The 20,248-nt window shown below is 48.6% G+C and overlaps 1 pseudogene; it reads left to right on the forward strand.

Moving 5' to 3' along the window:
• Nucleotides 1–3,268: 3,268 nt before the first annotated feature.
• On the forward strand, nt 3,269–19,148 carry LOC125517369 (annotated as a pseudogene).
• The last annotated feature ends 1,100 nt before the right edge of the window (nt 19,149–20,248 follow it).

A 20,248-nucleotide genomic window follows, 5' to 3' on the forward strand; every position in this document is an offset into this window, starting at 1 on the left:
TGATTCGCGGCCTCCCGCTCTTCGACGAGACGGATCGTGTCTGCGAAGCATGCCACGCTGGCAAGCAGCGTCGGGCACCCTTCCCCCAGCAAGCTCTCCGCAGGGCCGGCGAGGTCCTTGAGCTGGTGCATGCGGATCTTTGTGTTCCGATCTCCCCTCCAACGCCAGGAGGGAAGCGGTACTTCTTGTTGCTGGTAGATGACAAGAGCAGGCACATGTGGCTGTACCTGCTCGCGACCAAGGACGAGGCGCAGCCCGCCCTGAAGCGGTTCCAGGCCATGACGGAGCTCGAGTCCGGGCGGCAGCTCAAGTCGCTGCGCACGGACCGCGGCGGGGAGTTCACCTCCGCCAGCCTCGGTGAGTACTACGCCGACTAGGGAGTCAAGCGCCAGCTCACGGCGCCCTACACGCCTCAACAGAACGGCGTAGTCGAGCACCGGAACCAGACCATCGTGGGTATGGCGCGCAGCTTGTTGAAGACGAAGGGCGTGCCGGCGCGGTTCTAGGGGGAGGCCGTAACGACGGCGGTCTACCTCCTGAACAGGTCTACAACCAAGAGCGTGGCGGGATCGACCCCGCATGAGGCTTGGTGCAGGCGGCGCCCAAACGTCGAGCACCTACGCGTGTTCGGGAGCGTCGCGCATGTCAAGGTGACACGTCCAAACCTGTCGAAACTTGATGACAGGAGCACACCCATGGTATTCCTCGGCTACGAGCCAGGATCGGCGGCTTATCGTGTCTACCACCCGCCGTCGAACCGTGTCCTGGCCTCGAGGGATGTTTTGTTCGACGAGGAGGCCGCGTGGGACTGGTCTCAGGTCGCGGCGACAAGCAAGGAGCCGCAGTGGGACACCTTCTCCGTCGAGCTCGAACCGGTGCCCGCCGAGGTGATCGGCGGCACCACATCTGGCGCAACATCCCCTAAGGCGCCGAGCTCTCCTACAACGCCGACATCGACGCGCACCAGTGCGCCCACGACGCAGCCCGCGACGCCGATCTGCGCCACACCAAGCCCAGACCGCTCTGGTGTGGAGTTCGTGTCTCCACCACCGGGGGCGTCGGTGCCGCCACCTGACAAGGAGGCGCCGCGGCGGCGGTACCGCACGCTGGAGAACCTATGGGACACCACTGAAGAAGGGACAGGTGATAACAGTCAGTACAGTTACTTGTGCCTCTTCGCAGGGGAGGAGCCAACCTCCTTCAACGAGGCGCAGAAGGAGGGAGGATGGAGGAACGCCATGAACGAGGAGATGCAGAGCATCGTCGACAACAACACATGGGAGTTGTGTGAGCTCCCGCCCGGGCACCGACCGATAGGCCTCAAGTGGGTCTACAAGCTCAAGACGGACGCCCACGGCACGGTGGTGAAGCGCAAGGCACGGCTGGTGGCAAAAGGATACGTCCAAGTCCAAGGAGTGGACTTCGAGGACGTGTTCGCTCCGGTGGCGCGCATGGACTCGGTGCGCGTACTGGTCGCGCTCGCCGCGCACCACGCGTGGCCGGTTCATCACATGGACGTCAAGTCCGCCTTCTTGAACGGGGACTTGCAGGAGGAGGTCTACGTCGTTCAGCCGCCTGGGTACGTTACCCCTGGCGAGGAAGGGAAGGTGATGCGCCTTCACAAGGCGCTGTACGGACTATGCCAAGCACCGAGAGCTTGGAATGCCAAGCTGGACGAGAGTCTGCGCTCTCTGGGCTTTGAGCGTTGTCCCTCAGAGCACGCGGTCTACCAACGCGGGGAGGGCGACAAACTTCTGCTCGTCGGTGTGTACGTCGACGATCTTGTCATCACGGGCGCGGACAAGACGGAGATCGACGCGTTCAAGCACCAGATGACCGCGCTCTTCCGCATGAGCGACCTTGGTGAGCTCAGCTACTACCTGGGCATTGAGGTGCACCAGGAACGCGACCGCATCACGCTCTGCCAAGCAGCCTACGCAAAGAAGCTGCTGGAGCGCGCTGGGCTCGAGGACTGCAACCCCGGCAACGTGCCGATAGAAGCTCGGCTGAAATTGAGCAGAGACAGCAAGGAGAGGCCGGTGGACAGCTCGGAGTACCGCAGCATCATCGGAGGGCTGCGCTACCTCGTGCACACGAGGCCGGACATCTCTTTCGCCGTCGGCTACCTGAGCCGCTTCATGGAGGCGTCGGTTTCAGACCACTACGCGGCTGTGAAGCGTCTGCTAAGGTATGTGGCAGGCACGCTGGACTACGACTGTGCCTATGTCCGGGGCAAGGGCACACCGGAGCTGCTGGGGTACAGCGATGCGGATCACGCCGGCGACATCGACGATAGGCGGAGCACAACGGGAGTGCTCTACTTCCTCGGTGGCAGCCCAGTGAGTTGGCAGTCGCAGAAACAAAGAGTGGTGGCGCTCTCTTCATGTGAGGCGGAGTACGTGGCCGCCACCACCGCCGCTTGCCAAGGGATTTGGCTGACTCGGCTGATCGGAGAGATGCTGGACACCGACGTCCGGCCACCGCGACTTCTGGTCGACAACAAGTCAGCAATCTCTCTCTCCAAGAACCCCGTCTTCCATGATCGAAGCAAGCACATTGAGATACGATACCACTTCATTCGTGAGTGTGTGGAAGAAGGGCGGATCGACATCAACTACGTCTGCACCAACGATCAGCTTGCCGACGTCCTCACCAAAGCACTTGGACGACTCAAGTTTCTGGAGCTCAGGGGGACGATTGGCATGACAGAAATAATTCGGCAGCGACAACATTAGAGGGGAGATTTGTTAGCTATTCTAGTCGCTGCAGTTTTTTCTTCAGTTAGTTTGTTTTTCGTCAGAAAATAATGTAGCTAGGCGCACGAGCTTGCGAGTTGTTGTGCGAGCCGCGCATGTAGGCGATCTGGGCACGATCGTTGCCCGATCGATCAGGGTGGTCAGCCACGAAACCCACTCGTGGGATGGCGCGAGTTTTAGGGATCGTGGCACTAGGACCGGGCCACTTTTTCTCTTTGTAACAGAATAAGTAGACGAGATCAAAAACAGAAAAGATCATAAGGTTGAACGTGACGCAAAAACCTCCTGTCTCTTCTCTGTGTGTGTCTGGTGAGTTGAGAGAGATCGAGCGACTCTGACAATAAACAGTGATTTAGACATTGCTGGAGTATCACAGCACATCACTTGCAGTACGCGGGGATATTAGACCAGCATTTGCACCACGCACAAGGCAGGCCAGCATACATCACCAAGTCAGCAAGTACATATATAGAACAGGTAAATGCTAACCTGGCAACCAAACCAAGAGTAGCATGGCAATGAGGGTCATCGCCATGAGGGCCATCACCATTATCTTATGGTCATTTCTCCTCGTCCAGATGATGGACACGGCAACAGCTAGCGACAAGGCCACGCTGCTTGCTTTCAAAGCGCAAGCCAGCGATGGCGGCCCGTTGTCCTCCTGGAACAGCAGCGCCGGCTTCTGCGGCTGGGAAGGCATGACATGCAGCCATCGAAGGCCGGCGCGGGTTGTGGCCTGCGTTTTGATTTTTGGTTTGCCATTTTTTTCGGCCCTGAACGAAATGGCCGAATTTCGGTCATTTCAAAAATTACGGCAAAATTTCAGACGAAATTATAAGATCAAATTTTGAATTTTCAAACAAAATTTGGCCGAAATTTGGCCGAAATTCGGCCGAAATTTGACCAAACATTCACAGAAATTTGAAATCAAGCTAAGCAAAAGCATAGCAGCCCAACAACCATCAGGAGTAATCATATAATGTTTAGCAAATTAGCTCTAGGGATTAAAATAAGAGCGTCAGTCCAATATGACCCTCACGCACATTAGTTCTAAACTTACAGTCCACAACCATCACATCATAGTTCAAAGTTTAAATACTTCAGTACAACCAACTCTAGGAATTTAAAGGATTTCACATAGAAACAGCTCCAAAAGACAACCATCAAAGCATCACACCGAACAGCAAAAGACAACCATCAAAGCATCACAACGTACAACAACTCCAAAAGAAATCCATGAAAGCATGGACGGGGAGGTCTTGTTCCATTGAAAAAGCTCCAGCTTCCATGCTCCAAGCCTCCAACTAGCATCATGCTCCAAGCTCCAGCTAGGTACCATTTAAAAGACAAATACAAGTGATAAGTAGCATTTAGAACAACACTACTACATCATAAGTAGCAACTAGAATAGCACTACTAAGAGATAAGTAGCAATTAGAACAGCACTAGTAGGTGAGTGGTAGCAATTGGAACAGCACTAGTAGGTGATAAGTAGCAATTACAACAGCCATACAAGAAGATAAGTAGAAATTACAACAGTACTACACGATAATTGACAAGTAGCAATTAGAACATCAGTATTGATCATTACACAGTGAGCATACACATTAGAGCACCAGAATAAGAAAGCAATGTACATCAAGCTATTTAAAGATCAACCGCTTCAAACATATGCATCAAGCTAGATTTTTCAAAGTAATCATCATGAAGAAGAAACACCGAAAAGAAGAGACTTACCAAATCTACGAGTAGAGGCTGTTGACTTCCTTGGTCTTCTTCCTAACAAGTCAGATCTACGAGTCTCCAAATTGCCAATGCTTGCTTGTGTCTCCTTTTCAACTTGTACTTGTGTCTCTTCTTCCACTTGCATTTGTGTTTCTTGCTGATCTTGTTGATCATCCTCATCATCCTCACTCACCCCATCATCATCCTCACTCTCATTATCAACATATTCATTCTCGTTGTCGTCATCCTCACTGTCAGTTTCGACATACTCATTCTCCTCATCATGATTCCTCTTTCTTTTCTTCTTATTAGCCTTTGTACCAACATAAGAATCCTTCCTGCTTGAGTTGAGGCGCCTTATTTTCTCAAAAACAGCACTGGCCGCATCGGCTCCATCCAAAATTGGATCCTCTTCATCCTCATTCAGCCACTCCATTATTGGATTTGTCTCATCGAACATTGTTGTATCTATCAGCAGTGCACTTGGATCAACCTCTTTATCTATATCTCTCTCTTTCTCTTGATCTTCTTCAGCTCGTATCTTCAAGGTTTGAATAGTAAACCAAGTAAATTATATGACATGCAAGGACAATACAAGGTACAAAGTAAATTCGAGTTGGTTTATACCTTTAGGTTGTAGCGGACAGAAACTAGCTTGTGGAGCTTGTCATATAAAAGGCGATTTCTTGGCTTTGTGTGCACCAAAGCAAAGGCGCTCCAGTTCCTCTCACACCCACTAGATGAGACACATTGTGAGCAAATTCTCATTGCGCACTTCTGCAATGCAGGAACATCCCCTCCAAATTGAAACCACCACTGGGCTGCAAGATATCACCAATGAAATTTTCAGAATTACACAAAACAAAAGGAAATGGAAATTCTAAAACCAAAAGACCACGACTTACTTGGCTCCATTCTCGCCGCAGCTTCTTGTGCTAATCTGGTCCCAAACCTTCCTTGGCACTCCCTAAACTTACTAACTTCATCAATGGCTGAAAGAGCACTCTTTGGATCTAATATCTTCGCTATCGCATCTGTTAGTGCAGTAGCATAATTTGTATGGTTGCAAAGGTTGAGGCTATAATGTGTATATGGATCAAGGACGGCAGCTGCAACCATAAACGTATCTTCTTCCATTGCATCTATCCTCTTGCACACCTTGCGCATGAAACTAAGGTACAACCTTGATGTAGGGCCTAGATGTGCTTCCATCCGTTGTATAGCAAGCATCATACTTTTTTTGAAGCCAGAAAGAGTGCATTGTTTCTGCGTATCAGCATACCTCATGGCCTTATAAAGTGGCCTTAACGAACCTAGTACCCACTCTAGTGCATTCCACCAAACATTACTAGACAAACATTCTTCAGAAAACACATATCCAGGCTCATAGCTCCACTGACACTCCTTCCAATCCTGAGAAACCATCCACTCCCTAAATTTATCTTTCTTCAAATGGTAACTCTCAAGGAACATGAAGACAGTCCCAAACCGGGTGGCATTTGGTCTAATTAGTTCACCACCTATGTTCTTCTTCATGTTATCATGTAGATTATTGTGCTTATGCAAGAACCTACAGATTGTCTTGGCACTCTTGACTATCAATCAACCTCAGGAAACTTGGCTATATCTTTTAACATAAGATTGACGGTGTGAGCAGCACACGGTTGCCAAACAATATGAGAGTACTTTGGTTCTTCTATAAGGGTTTTGCAAGCTTTTTTATAATTGGACCCATTATCGGTTACGATTTGAACTATATGTTCATGGCCTATCTCTTCTACAACCTTCTCAATCTGTCTATAGATAAAGTCTGCAAAATTATGTAAGATGCATATACCTAGTTAGAAAAAAGCAAGTATTTTAAGAACATAAAACAATTCTAGGACAGATCCAAGTATTCAAGAAGCATGTATTGTAAGAACATATGTAAAATGCATATATACCTACTTAGAACAAAGCATTAGGAACATAAAACAATTCTAGGACAGATCCAAGTATTCAAGAAAAGTATTGTAAGAACATATGTATATACCTAACTAGAACAAAGCAAATATTTTAATGAACATAAGACAATTCTAGGACAAATCCAAGTATTCAAGAAGAAAGTAGAACGCGAAGAAGAGGAGGAAGTAACCTGAATTCTGAGTCTGACCGGATGCATCAATAGTATTAAGGAAGAACATTCGTGTATTGCAATACACCATGAAGTTTATGAGACACATTCCTGTTGGACCAATCCAAGAGTCACACATAAGAGTCACACCAAAGTTTTTCCAATCTTGTTTGAATTTCTGAAGAAACGAAGTTGCTTCATCATAGTTTGCATCCAAGTATTTTCCATCAATCTCCTTCGCGGTTGGTATAGGAGTAGGTCCTAATTGTTGAGTGATCTTCAAAGCAGCTCGGAAGTATGGACAGTCAGCTTTACGTCCAGCAATATCATTGGCATGAAAAAACTTGGACCAAGCTAGGCCAAGTGCATCTCTCGAATTAGGATCCAAAGCACTACTGATCTTGGGCTGCATAGATACTTTGTTGCTGCATAATTGCTTGTCAAAATATGCGGTGATACTCTTTTTGCCAACAGCAACTCGCACATCACCCACACTCCCCTTGCCAATCCTCATATCAACTCTGCGGGAGACATTCGGGTCACGCAATGCCTCTCAAATATTCATCTGAATTTCTTCTTCATCATCATCTATTATGTTAATCACCCCTCCTTGTTGATACAGCCCTTCCATAATATTTCTTTCAATTCTCAGCCTGCTATTTTGTTTCTCTCTTTTCTTCCTCTTCGATTCATCCCGGCACTCTCTCATTGCATCTCTCACATTTCTTGGCACATTTGGGCAGCTCCTCACGTTACCTACAATCCAACCAAGGTGCTCCTTGGCACAGGTTGCACCTCCACCTTTGTGCTTTAGGCCACAGTACATACAATGAAAACCCCCAGAATACGGCCATGTATGGTTCCAAGGATCATATAAGTTATTATCTTTAATTCCTGCATTGCAAAGTTACAAACAACATCACTTTAATTGAACCTAACAATATTCCATTTGCATCGTGTGAACAAGCAAAGCATAGTAATCTAGCAACATACCAAGCAAATACTCTAGAAATGTGCACCAATAAGATCAAGATATATGCCTTACTATATAGAAATATGAAAGAGAGATCCAAATACTCTAAACTGTGATCATCCTCATCTCACTACATGGACAACGCAGTGTACTGTTATGTACAATTTACAAACAAATACCAAATAGTTTCATGGAAGTACTGAATTAAGTGAGAGCTCTATGCCATCTTTTTTTATTTGAACCAAGTTAGAGCTCTATAAGAAGCACATGCAATCTCATAGCTCATATCAAGTTAGTATATTACCTTTCCAAGAGCTTTGAGAACCACTTGCACTTGCATCATGGTTGCCGCTGCCATTCCTATTTGCAGTTCCATTACCTGAAAATCAAGTGACAAAAGGACACCAGTCAGTTATGAAGAGTAGGTAACTAAGGAAGCAACCCTTGCTTACTAGGGTGTCCTCATATTAATGATAAAGAAAAAACAGTACAACCCAATGCTCTAGTTCACATACTAAGGAATAAGTAATTTATATACAACTCGATGCTCTAGTTTGCCAAACAGACAAGTCACATACTGTACCCAATGATGCTTAGTTCTAGAACCACCACTTAATGGTACCACTGACCATTGAAATTAATCATCGGTCAACATCTACTTTTCTGTGCAAATAACTCAAGTGTGAAGTCTGATAGAAATTAGCACAAGAGGCAGCCTTTACAGGAAATTGACGGCATGGCGCAGCTCAAAAACATTAGAGCACAGAAGGCCTACCGTGCAAATAAGAAGTTCCAACAATATCATTAACATAATAATCCGATCAATAATATCATTAACATAACAATCCGATCGACAACACATTATTACGTACAATTGCATATTCTCAACAACACAGTTTACGGGGGAGTCACTCGCAACATCCATCATACATAACAACTCAAGTTCAGCAGCAATTCATGGGCAAGCGCAGCTGAACCCAAGGCCTGTTCGGGTAACACGCGCGGAAGGAAACATAACAGCAGCTAGTGCGGTGTGCTTCTGCCTCGGCCAGCAGCAATTTTATCCAAGTCAGTGGCTTCAAGGAGCAGTCCCCTTGTCCATGGAACAATTATATATTTTAGGATGTTCATAACAAAGTTTGTAACCAACTTTCTGTTGGACCAAAAGAAATATTACCAGATCTAGAGCATCCTTGGTGACTACAAGATGCATGTATAATTCAGATTAATAATGCCACTACTGTGTTTAACTCATCAAGACTCGATTTTTCTTACCCCGGTATGATATATGCATTTGCCAAGCCATTTACCAGGGACCTATCCTAAATCTAAAGCAGCACAAGTAGACACAGATTATAACCAAGAAACAAATCCACATCGATCTGAAATTGCTGAAGAACTGAAACAGCATACACGTACTTGGACGAGACAAATTGCTGAAGACTGAAACTGCATACACGTACTGAAACTGCATCAAGAACATATGTACCTTCCCAGTCAAGCGGACGCCCTCCATGCTGCTGCCGCTGCTCCGTGCTACTGCCTCCGTTGAACTGGTCGGCTTGCGCTCCATCAGCTCCGTTGCCGCAGCCGCCAAGCACCATGCTGCAGTCTTGGAGAAGCAAAGGACAGGAAGTGGATGGGCTGGAGGCGAAGAGATGTGGAGGACGGCCAGAGAAGCGCCACAGGAAGAGGGACAGGGAACGAGTGATTCTAGGGTTAGGCCGTTTGGATTTCGTGGTTTTGTCTCAGCGGAAGCTAACTAGAAGGCTCTCGAAGCCGGGCCAGGCAAAAAAAAATTCAAACTGGGCCGAATTATTCGGCCGATAGGCCCATATATCGGGCCCTAGCGAGACGGCCGAAATTCGGCCGAAAATCATTTTTTTCGGCCGAAAATCAAAACGCAGGTTGTGGCGCTGAGATTGAATGGCACAGGTCTCGCTGGAACACTCTCCCCGGCCATCGGGAATCTCACGTTCTTGCGGACCCTCAACCTGGGCTTCAACTGGCTCCACAGGGAGATTCCGGCATGCCTCCGCCGCCTCCGCCGCCTTTAGAGGCTCAACTTGAGAGATAACACATTCTCTGGCACATTACCGGTAAACCTGAGTTCCTGTGTCAGCATGACCAAAATGACACTGCGCGACAACAAGCTTGGTGGGCGCATCCCCGCTGAGCTCGGTGAGAAGCTCACGTCCCTGGTAGCCATCTCACTGAGAAACAACAGCTTAACAGGGCCCATCCCAGCGTCATTGGCCAATCTGTCCCATGTACAGTACCTTGATCTCAGCACTAACCAACTTGTGGGCTCAATCCCATCAGGGCTCGGACTCGTCAAGAGCATGTCTTATCTTGATCTTGCTGAAAACCTCCTCACTGGTATGGTTCCACCTTCTCTCTACAACATGTCATCGCTGGAATACTTTTATGTAGGTGCAAATATGCTATACGGAAGCATTCCGAATGATATTGGAAGCAAGTTTCCCAAGTTGAAAATTCTTATCTTGAGTATTAATCACTTCACAGGAACCATCCCTTCCTCAATATCAAACATATCTTCCCTCACTGATCTTCACCTCAAGTACAATAGATTTAGTGGGCATGTGCCCTCCACATTGGGGAAGCTAAGAGCTCTCCAAGTACTGAACTTTGGTTACAATAAGCTTGAAGCAGATCCCTATAAGGGATGGGAATTCATCACTTGTTTGGTAAACTGCAGCCAACTACAGCAATTGGCACTCCACTCCAATTCTTTTGGAGGACAACGACCAGGTTCAATTGTGAACCTCTCAACGACTCTCCAGCAGTTATACTTAATGGACAATAGGGTCTCTGGGGTTATTCCTGCAGACATCGGAAACCTGGTTGGTCTTGAAACACTTGCAATAGCAAATACTTCCATGTACGGAGTGATTCCAGAGAGCATTGGCAAGCTAGAGAACTTGGTTGTGCTAGGCTTGTACAACAATACCTTGTCTGGCCTCATACCGCCTTCGCTAGGAAATCTTTCGCAGTTGAGTGTGTTAGACTGTATATACGTAGCCTCTGTATATCTGTATTTGTAACATTGTATTGGACCCTTCGGGTACCTCTATATAATGAGATAGCCACACCCCAGGTTAGGGGTGTCGAGCAGTTCCCAAATCACGTGTTTTACATGGTATTAGTTTAGGTTATGATGTCTTCCGCTGCCGCCTCCACCGCCGCCGTCGCACCGATCCTGGCCCCTCCCGCCGCTGCCGCGGGGCCGGCTCTCGCTCCTGCCTCGCCGTTCCTTGCCTCGCAGCCTCTCGCGATGGCCCATGGCGTCTCGTCGTCGCCTCGCTCCCCGATCGGATCGGGAGACCGCGGCGCTACCCCGATCGTCGCTCCCTCTGGTTCTGCTCCCGTGATCCATGGTGGGCCGCCGCCGCCCTCGTCCTGGCCTGCGCCGCCCCTGCAACAACCCTACGGCGCCCCGCCACCGCATGGCTACTATGCGCCGCCGCCGCAACCCTACTCGGCGCCCGCGCCGCCCGCAGCTTCGACTGCGGCGGACCACGATGCCCTCGCGGCACCCTACGGCGCTCCCGCGACCCACTACAGTGCTCCCGGGGCGGTGTTCCCTGGCTCCTACCCGCCCTACTCGGTGTATCCCGTGCACCCTGGGGCGGGCTCGTCGATGGGGCTGTATGCATCACCGCATGCCCATGTTGATTCGGCCGCGGTGCCTGCGCCGTTCTACTTCTCGCATCTGCTGCCGGTGAAGCTAGCGCCGGACAACTACCTGTCCTGGCGTGCCCAGGTGCTCCCTCTTCTGCGGAGTCGCTATTTGGAGGGCTACGTTGACGGATCCACCCCGTGTCCGCCCCCTCATCACCCGGCGTACCACACCTGGGTGGCTCAGGATCAGGCCATCCTCTCCGCAATCCAGTCCTCGCTCACCCCGAGCGTCTCGTCCCTGGTCATCTTCGCCGCTACGTCCCGGGAGGCGTGGGCGGCTCTTCACACCAGTTTTGCCTCGCAATCTCGGGCGCGTGCTCACTCTATACGCACCGAGCTGGCGAGACGAAGCTGGGTGACCTCAGCATCACCGACTACTTCAACAAGATGCGGGGTCTCGCCGACACGTTGGCCTCAGTTGGCCAGTCGCTGCAGGATGAGGAGTTCAACACCTTTGTGCTTAATGGGCTTGATGATGATTATGACAATCTCATTGAGAACGTTCATGGCCGTGATGACCCGCTTCCACCTCGTGAGCTCTATGCACGTCTACTTGGCCGTGAGCAGCGCATTAAGGCGCGCCGGGCCTCCCCCAGTTTCACCTCTGCCAATGCTGCAACTCGTGGCAAGCCCCCACGGTCGTCATCTTCTGGAGGCAGACCGGCGCTGCCTTCCCAACCGGCCTCGCGGGGCAATGCTCCGACCATCACAGGTGGCAACCGGCCGGTGGCGTGCTGTTCTTCTTGTGGTGCTCAACAGGCCTGCCAGTTGTGTGGTCTTGAGCGCCACATTGCCTCTCGCTGCCATCGCCGCTACAAGCAAGATTTTCTGGGCCTCGGCAACAACGGCAAAGGGAATGACAAGCAAGCCGCCGCTGCAGTGACGAGTCATGATCATGGCCGTACTCCGTCTTACTCCGTTGATCCTGCATGGTTCATGGACACTGGAGCTACCAACCACCTCACCGGTGAGATGGGCAAGCTCTCCACTCAGGAGCCATATCGTGGTCATGATCAGGTGCACACCGCCAATGGAGCAGGTATGCGCATCTCCCATGTTGGTCAGGCCTCTCTTCTTGCACACATTTTTCGCACTTTGCATCTCTCTAATGTCCTTCGTGTTCCTTCTGCTAAGCGTAGTTTGTTGTCAATTCCTCAACTTACTCATGATAATAACGTCCTTGCTGAGTTTCACCCTTTTCGTTTCTTTATCAAGGATCGGGACACGAGGGCCGTTCTACTTAGCGGTCGTCTTCGCCATGGCCTGTATGCACTTGATGCGCCGCGCCCACCTTCCATGCCGTCCTCCCCTCAGGTGTTCAGTGGTGTTCGTGTGTCGCCTACGCACTGGCATGCGTGCCTTGGTCACCCGGCGGCTCCTATAGTTCGACATGTTTTGCATCGTCATGATCTTCCAGTTGTGTCCAATAAAACTGCTGAAACTATTTGTGATGCCTGTCAGTAGGGCAAGAGTCATCAACTTGCTTTTTCAGAGTCTACTTGTGTTGTGAAACATCCTCTTGAGCTTGTGTTTTCTGATGTGTGGGGCCATGCCCAGACATCTGTTAGTGGTCACAATTATTATGTCAGTTTCATTGATGCTTATAGCCGTTTTACCTGGTTATATCTTATTAAACGTAAGTCTAATGTGTTCGATGTCTTCATTCAGTTTCAAGCACACGTTGAGCGTCTTCTTAAGCAGAAAATCATCCATGTCCAATCCGACTGGGGGGGTGAATACCACAACCTCAACTCGTTTTTTAACAAACTTGGGATTTCGCACCGTGTGTCATGTCCTCATACACATCAGCAGAATGGTACTGCCGAGCGTAAGCATCGCCATCTTGTTGAAACTGGTCTAACCTTGCTTGCTCATGCCTCCGTCCCGTTTCGGTTCTGGAGTGATGCCTTCTCCACAGCTTGTTTCCTCATCAACAGGCTTCCCTCGCAACTTCTGAAAATGCAAACCCCTCTTGAACTTCTGCTTAACGAGATTCCAGACTACACTTTTCTTAAAGTGTTCGGCTGTGCATGTTGGCCTCACCTACGTACTTACAACAAATGTAAGCTACAGTTTCGGTCTAAGAAGTGCGTTTTTCTCGGGTATAGTTCTCTTCACAAAGGGTACAAATGCTTGAATGTCCTACCAACCGCGTCTACATCTCTCGTGACGTAGTGTTTGATGAAAATGTGTTCCCTTTCCGTGCACTTTCCACTAACCCTACCACTTCTACACCACCGGTGCCTGTGTCCACACCTACGCCTGGTCAATTTGTGGATGTTGCGTATGCCCCTTCGTTGCTTCCTAATCATGCTGCAGGTATTGGACGCGGTGCCCAGCTCGAACTCCTTGATGAACAGGTCACCGATGAGCAGACTAGTCGGGACGTGCATGTGCCATGCATGACGGGCGGCACCCGCCAACCCGTCACCGTCTCGCCTGCATCGCGGGCGCCGGATCATCCTGGCTCCACGCTGGCCTAACGGGCGTTGGGCTCGCCAGCGCCAGCTTCGCCTGGCCCGCAGGCCTCGCCAGCGCCTGCTTCGCCCGGCGCGCAGGCCTCGCCAGCGCCAACCTCGTGTGGCTTGCCTGGGCCACTGGCGGGTCTCTCGCCTGGGCCGGCTGCTGCTGGAGCCAGCCCGGAGGCCCTGTCCCCTGCTCCGGCCCGGTTCGCCTCGGCGCTTGGGTCGCCGACCAGCCCTGCCTCGGTCACTGGCGAGCCTGACTCATCCGACTCGGTGCTGGCCTCGTCATCGTCCTCTACTGCACCAACTTTGCCAGCTGAGCCTGCTGTTACTCTTCGTCCTCGCACACGAAGCCAGTCTGGTGTTTTTTGTCCCAAGAAGAGGACAGATGGCACGGTTGCGTGGCTTGCTGCGTGCATGGCTCACACTGCTGGCGATCCCACTGCAGAGCCTCGTCACTTTCAGGCTGCGCTGAGTATTCCTCATTGGCGTGCTGCAATGGAACAAGAGTTTCAGGCCCTACAACAGAATGATACTTGGCGTCTTGTTCCTCCAGTGTCTGGTGTCAACGTCATTGATTCCAAGTGGGTTTTCAAAGTCAAGAGACATGCTGATGGCTCCATTGAACGCTACAAGGCACGGTTAGTTGCCAAGGGCTTCAAACAGAGGTATGGTCTTGATTATGAAGACACTTTCAGTCCTGTCATCAAGCCTACTACCATTCGATTACTACTGTCTCTTGCGGTTACTCACGGATGGTTCCTTCGTCAACTTGATGTGCAGAACGCCTTTCTGCATGGCATTCTGGAGGAGGAAGTTTATATGCGTCAGCCGCCTGGTTTTGTTGATCCGACACGACCTCATCATCTCTGTCGTCTGGTTAAGGCACTGTATGGACTCAAACAGGCTCCTCGTGCATGGCATGCTCGCCTTGGATCTGTCCTTCGGGCTCTTGGGTTTACTCCCTCCACTGCTGATACGTCACTGTTTCTCCTCCAGCGCCCTGAGGTTACGATGTATCTTTTGGTTTATGTTGATGATATCATTCTCATCAGTTCCTCTGCTGCTACTGCTGATCGCCTTGTGATTGCTCTCCATGATGATTTTGCTATGAAGGACTTGGGTGCTCTTACTTTTTCCTTGGTCTTGAGGTTTCGCGGTCCTCTGCTGGTTTGACTCTCACTCAGAAAAAGTACGCCTTGGATTTGTTGCGTCGTGCTGGAATGCTCTCATGCAAACATATTAGCACTCCGATGTCTGCCACTGATCGGTTGTCTGCTCTTGACGGTGACCCTCTCTCGTCTGATGATGCTACTGAGTATCGCAGTATTGTTGGTGGTCTGCAATACCTTACTATTACCAGGCATGATATCTCCTATGCAGTCAACCGTGTCTGTCAGTTCTTGCATGCACCGAGGACGTCTCACTGGACAGCTGTGAAGCGTATTTTGCGCTATGTCAGTCTTAGTGCCTCCTATGGTTTGCTTCTTCAGTCTGCACCGTCGTATGAGCTCTCAGCTTTCTCTGATGCAGATTGGGCTGGTAGTCCAGATGACAGGCGATCCACGGGGGGCTATGCGGTGTTTCTGGGTCCTAACTTGATCGCCTGGAATGCTCGCAAGCAAGCAACTATGTCTCGCAGCAGTACGGAGGCTGAGTACAAAGCTGTTGCTGATGCAACTGCTGAGATCATATGGGTACAGTCACTGTTGAGAGAGTTGCGTGTTCCTCAAGCTCGTCCTCCGGTCCTGTGGTGTGACAACATTGGTGCGACATACCTTTCCTCTAACCGGTGTTTCATGCTAGGACAAAACACATTGAGGTGGATTATCACTTTGTTCGGGAACGTGTTGCACAGAAACTACTCTGTATCAAGTTCATCTCGTCAAAGGATCAACTTGCTGACATCTTCACGAAGCCTCTTCCACAACCACAGTTTGTAGGCTGTAGGCGCAATCTTAACTTGCTTTGTACTTCAGGACATAGTTAAGATTGAGGGAGGGTGTTAGACTGTATATACGTAGCCTCTGTATATCTGTATTTGTAACATTGTATTGGACCCCTTGGGTACCTCTATATAATGAGATAGCCACACCCCAGGTTAGGGGTGTCGAGCAGTTCCCAAATCACGTGTTTTACAGAGTGTACTTGGTGCATCCGATGGCAACTTGGAGGGCCCAATTCCGGCAAGCCTTGGGGAGCTGAAAAAACTTACTGTACTTGATTTTTCAAGTCATTACTATCTTAACGGTTCAATACCTAGAGAGATTTTCAAATTACCCAGCCTTTCTTGGTATTTGGACTTGTCGTACAATTCACTTTCTGGGCCACTTCCTAACGAACTTGGTAGCTTGGCAAATATTAATAAACTGGTCCTATCAGGAAACCGGTTGTCTGGCAAGATACCTGACAGTATTCAGAATTGCGTAGTGTTGGAATGGTTATCATTAGACAACAGTTTGTTTGAGGGGAGCATACCTCGATCATTGACAGATATAAAGGGGCTCCGCCTATTGAACCTGACCATGAATAAGTTCTCTGGTAATATTCCTGATGCCCTTGGCAATATTGGAAACTTGCAGGATCTCGACAAAGGGTGTTTTTATTATTGACTCATAACGTAGCATCAAGCGATACAAATGTAATGAGCACCCACCCGGCCTCTGCATAACCAGGATGCACACAGCCAACACTATGCACACACACAAAAATCACATTGGCAGAAGCAAAGTCATGTAAGACCGAAGCTATGCCTAGGCAAAGAAAAAGAAAAAAAAACCCAAGCGGTCGAAAAAGCGATCGGTGATGTACAACAACGACCATAGACACAATCATCTTTTGACAACATAAGGACTACTAGAAGGTTTCTCCAGAAGCAACACCTTCAAGAAGGAAACGACGCATATACGCCGTCGTTGCCAGATCCACCACTGAAGGTTAGATCGTGGGTTTTCACCCTGGAGATCAAGCCCGAGCAAACTCCAAGCAATGCCTTCAAAAAGGTAACGATGCAAAAACACCGTCATTGCCAGTTATAACCATGTAAGGTCAGACCTAGGATCTTCATCCCAGAGCTCAAGACCGTGTACTTGAGAAGCACCACCCTATCGAAAGTCATCCTATGTTATCTTCTCCACTTTCCATGATTCCGACAGCTTGACGAGGGAGGAAGGTCACATGCACATTCAAATCCCGAGTTTGGGACGATCTTGCGTACCCGTGCCGTCCTCACAAGTGGCAGTGGATGACCGATCTGCATGAGACAACATCACTACATGCCGCCACTACCAACGTCATCATAGCATGTAGCAGCAGAGTACACCGGGTGGAGGACACGGTCGTGGTCAACCTCACTGGATCTGAAGGCCCATACCAGATCGGGACGTGATGGCCGTGGCAACTACGGCCTCTGCATTCCTGCCGGCAGCGTGGGCGTCGGTTGCCGCATCTGATGCATAGCCACCGCCACATCTTGGATTCCTTCTGACTGAAGAGGCGCCTTGGAGAAGCGCTAGCCTGGCTCAGAGAGCGGGCTCTCCAGATCGAGGGACATGGTGGCGTCCCGCCTCCCTTCACTTTCCTCCATGGCCTGGCCGGGGGGGCTGCTGCATGCCGATGCCGCCAGGGATTGGGAAGGTACTCTGCTGCATCTGCCCAGCCATGAACACTGCCACTCCTGCTCAATTGCCTTCCTAGTTGGGTCAAGTCGTCACCAGCACATCGCCAAAGGCCGCCGAACAGCAACACAAACGAAGCCCCGCCGCCGCCGTCGGCCGTGCGGGCAAGCCCGGCGGCGGCGAGGGAAGGAAGCTCGAGAAGAGGGCTGCCTGAAAAGGAGGATCTGCTCGCCGCCCGTGTCGCCTAGGCGGACGACGCGGAGGCAGTTACAAGTATCAAACTTGCAGGATCTATACCTAGCGGACAATAACTTGTCAGGGTCAATCCCATTAGTTCTATAGAATTTGATATCATTGTCCGAACTGGATATATCCTTCAATAATTTGCAAGGTGAGGTGCCAAATGAAGGTGTTTTTAGAAACATCAGTTACTTATCGGTTGCTGGAAATATCAATTTGTGTGGTGGTACACCTGAACTTCATTTGGCTCCATGCTCCACAAGTCCCATAAGCAAGAACAAAAGAAAGATGCCAAAGTCTCTTGTAATCTCTCTAGCGGCAGTTGGACCAATCGTGTTCTCTCTTCCAGTTATTCTTCTTGTTTGGATTGTTTGGAAGAACCTCAAAAAAAGCCACAAGACATTAGCACAAAAATCAATTGATGATGACCATTACAAGAGAATCCCCTATCATGCATTACTTAGAGGAACTAACGAGTTTGCAGAAGCCAACTTGCTTGGGAGAGGAAGTTATGGTTCAGTTTATAATTGTGTTTTGGACACTGAAGAAAGAACATTTGCTGTCAAGGTGTTCAATCTTGGTCAGTCCAGGTATTCCAAGAGTTTTGAGGCTGAGTGTGAGGCCATGAGAAGGATACGACATCGTTGTCTCATCAAGATCATTACATCCTGTTCAAGCATCAACCACCAAGGTCAAGAGTTCAAGGCATTGGTTTTTGAGTTCATGCCCAATGGTAACTTGGATAGTTGGCTTCATCCAAGATGTCAAGAACCCACTATAGACAACACGCTCAGGCTTGTCAAGAGGCTTGATATTGTTGTCGATATTGTGGACGCAGTAGAATATCTGCACAACTACTGTCAACCATTGGTAATACATTGTGATCTTAAGCCAAGCAACATTCTTCTTGCTGAAGATATGAGCGCACGAGTTGGAGACTTTGGCATTACAAAGATCCTTCAAGAAAACACAAGAGAAGCGCTGCAAATTTCATATAGCTCAACTGGAATTAGAGGTTCCATAGGCTATGTTGCTCCAGGTGTGTGAAACTCTTCTAATTTTATATTTTACTTTTCACTCGAATATGGCATGCTAACCACAAGACTATGCATAATTGCAGAGTACGGAGAAGGCTCTATGATCTCAACAGCTGGTGATATTTATAGTCTTGGCATATTGCTGCTTGAGATGTTTACCGGAATGAGCCCAACAGAAGGCACGTTCAGAGATTCATTGGATTTGGATAAGTTTGTCGAGGATGCACTTCCCGATAGAACCTTTGAAATAGCTGACCCAACAATGTGGCTGCACGGCGGACAACATGATAACACTGCAAGTATTGGAATCCAGGAGTGCTTGGTCTCGGTCTTCAGGCTTGGCATATCCTGCTCAAAGCAACAACCTCTAGACCGAGCGCTGACGAGAGATGCAGTCGCGGAGATGCATGCAATCAGAGATGCGTACCTGAAATTTACGGGGGAGCATGGAGCAGAAAGAGAAGTCTCGACTCAAGAAATTCAGAACATCGTTGAATGAACAAGCAGGTACAAGACATGATCCGTCATAATAATAAAATTATGTATCATTTCAATTAGTAATTGTTCTCAAGGCTATGTTGCTCTACAATTGTATTATACTAGATGATACCCCGCGCGTTGCTGCGGAAACTTGTGCTGCTATAAGGAGGGGGTTTATCGAGTAAAAAGAAGTGAGACCATTAAAGGGGTGTATAAATAAATGTATGTTTGTTTGAACCTTTGATAGAATTATATGAGGAGTCAGAAAAATTACTATAAGGTTTTAGGGCATTGGTTCGTCGTATTAAAATTAATTAACAACTAATATCATTCTGGCCTTTATGGTCATTCCTTATGTAAGATCCAAATAGAGTGTTTAAAAAGAAGATAAAAAAGAGTTGGGCACCACTTTAATGGACTCTAATGATTACAAAATGGCAACCAATGGACTCTCTTTATCTGATAATGTTCATGGTCGAATAAACGGGCAAGATAAACCAAGTCATGAACGGCTTATTGATTTGAGACGACCAATCCATATATTCCCGAAACCAATCAATAGTAACTTGCTCGCAGGAAACAATCCATAGATCTATTGTCTTCAGTATTGGACAACACATGTAGGTAAACAACCTAACATGATACTCGAATCAGAAAAAAGTGACGGGCCTTTTTTCACCTAGGAAGTATTCTAGCATGGTACATGATACTTACCAAATTAACTTGTTCGCAACTGATTTTGACGCAAATATAAGAGAACAATGGCATATTTTCAACACAATAATTAGTACAAAAAGCTGCAAAACAAATGTTTCCGTGATGTGCCATATATGAACTCAATACGCCATCCTAGTAGTATTTTTGCAAAAGAAAGAGAACATCATGTCCCTGAATATGCAGATACAAATAGTAACCTGGTACGTAAACATATATAAATTAGTAGCCTAAAACCAGATAGATGATAATTAATAACTGAAATCAGTTATATATATTCAAACCCTACAGAATAGGTGAGCAAAGACATACCAAGATTCAGGTTGGACATGATGGATGATAGGATGATTTTCCTTTGCAAGCACTCCTGTACAGTTCCGCAGGATAATCTCATATATTTTCCCGGAGAACGGTGTTTGAAGCGTG

The sequence above is a fragment of the Triticum urartu genome, chromosome 6, assembly GCF_003073215.2.
Source record: "Triticum urartu cultivar G1812 chromosome 6, Tu2.1, whole genome shotgun sequence".
Classification (NCBI taxonomy): Eukaryota; Viridiplantae; Streptophyta; class Magnoliopsida; order Poales; family Poaceae; genus Triticum; species Triticum urartu.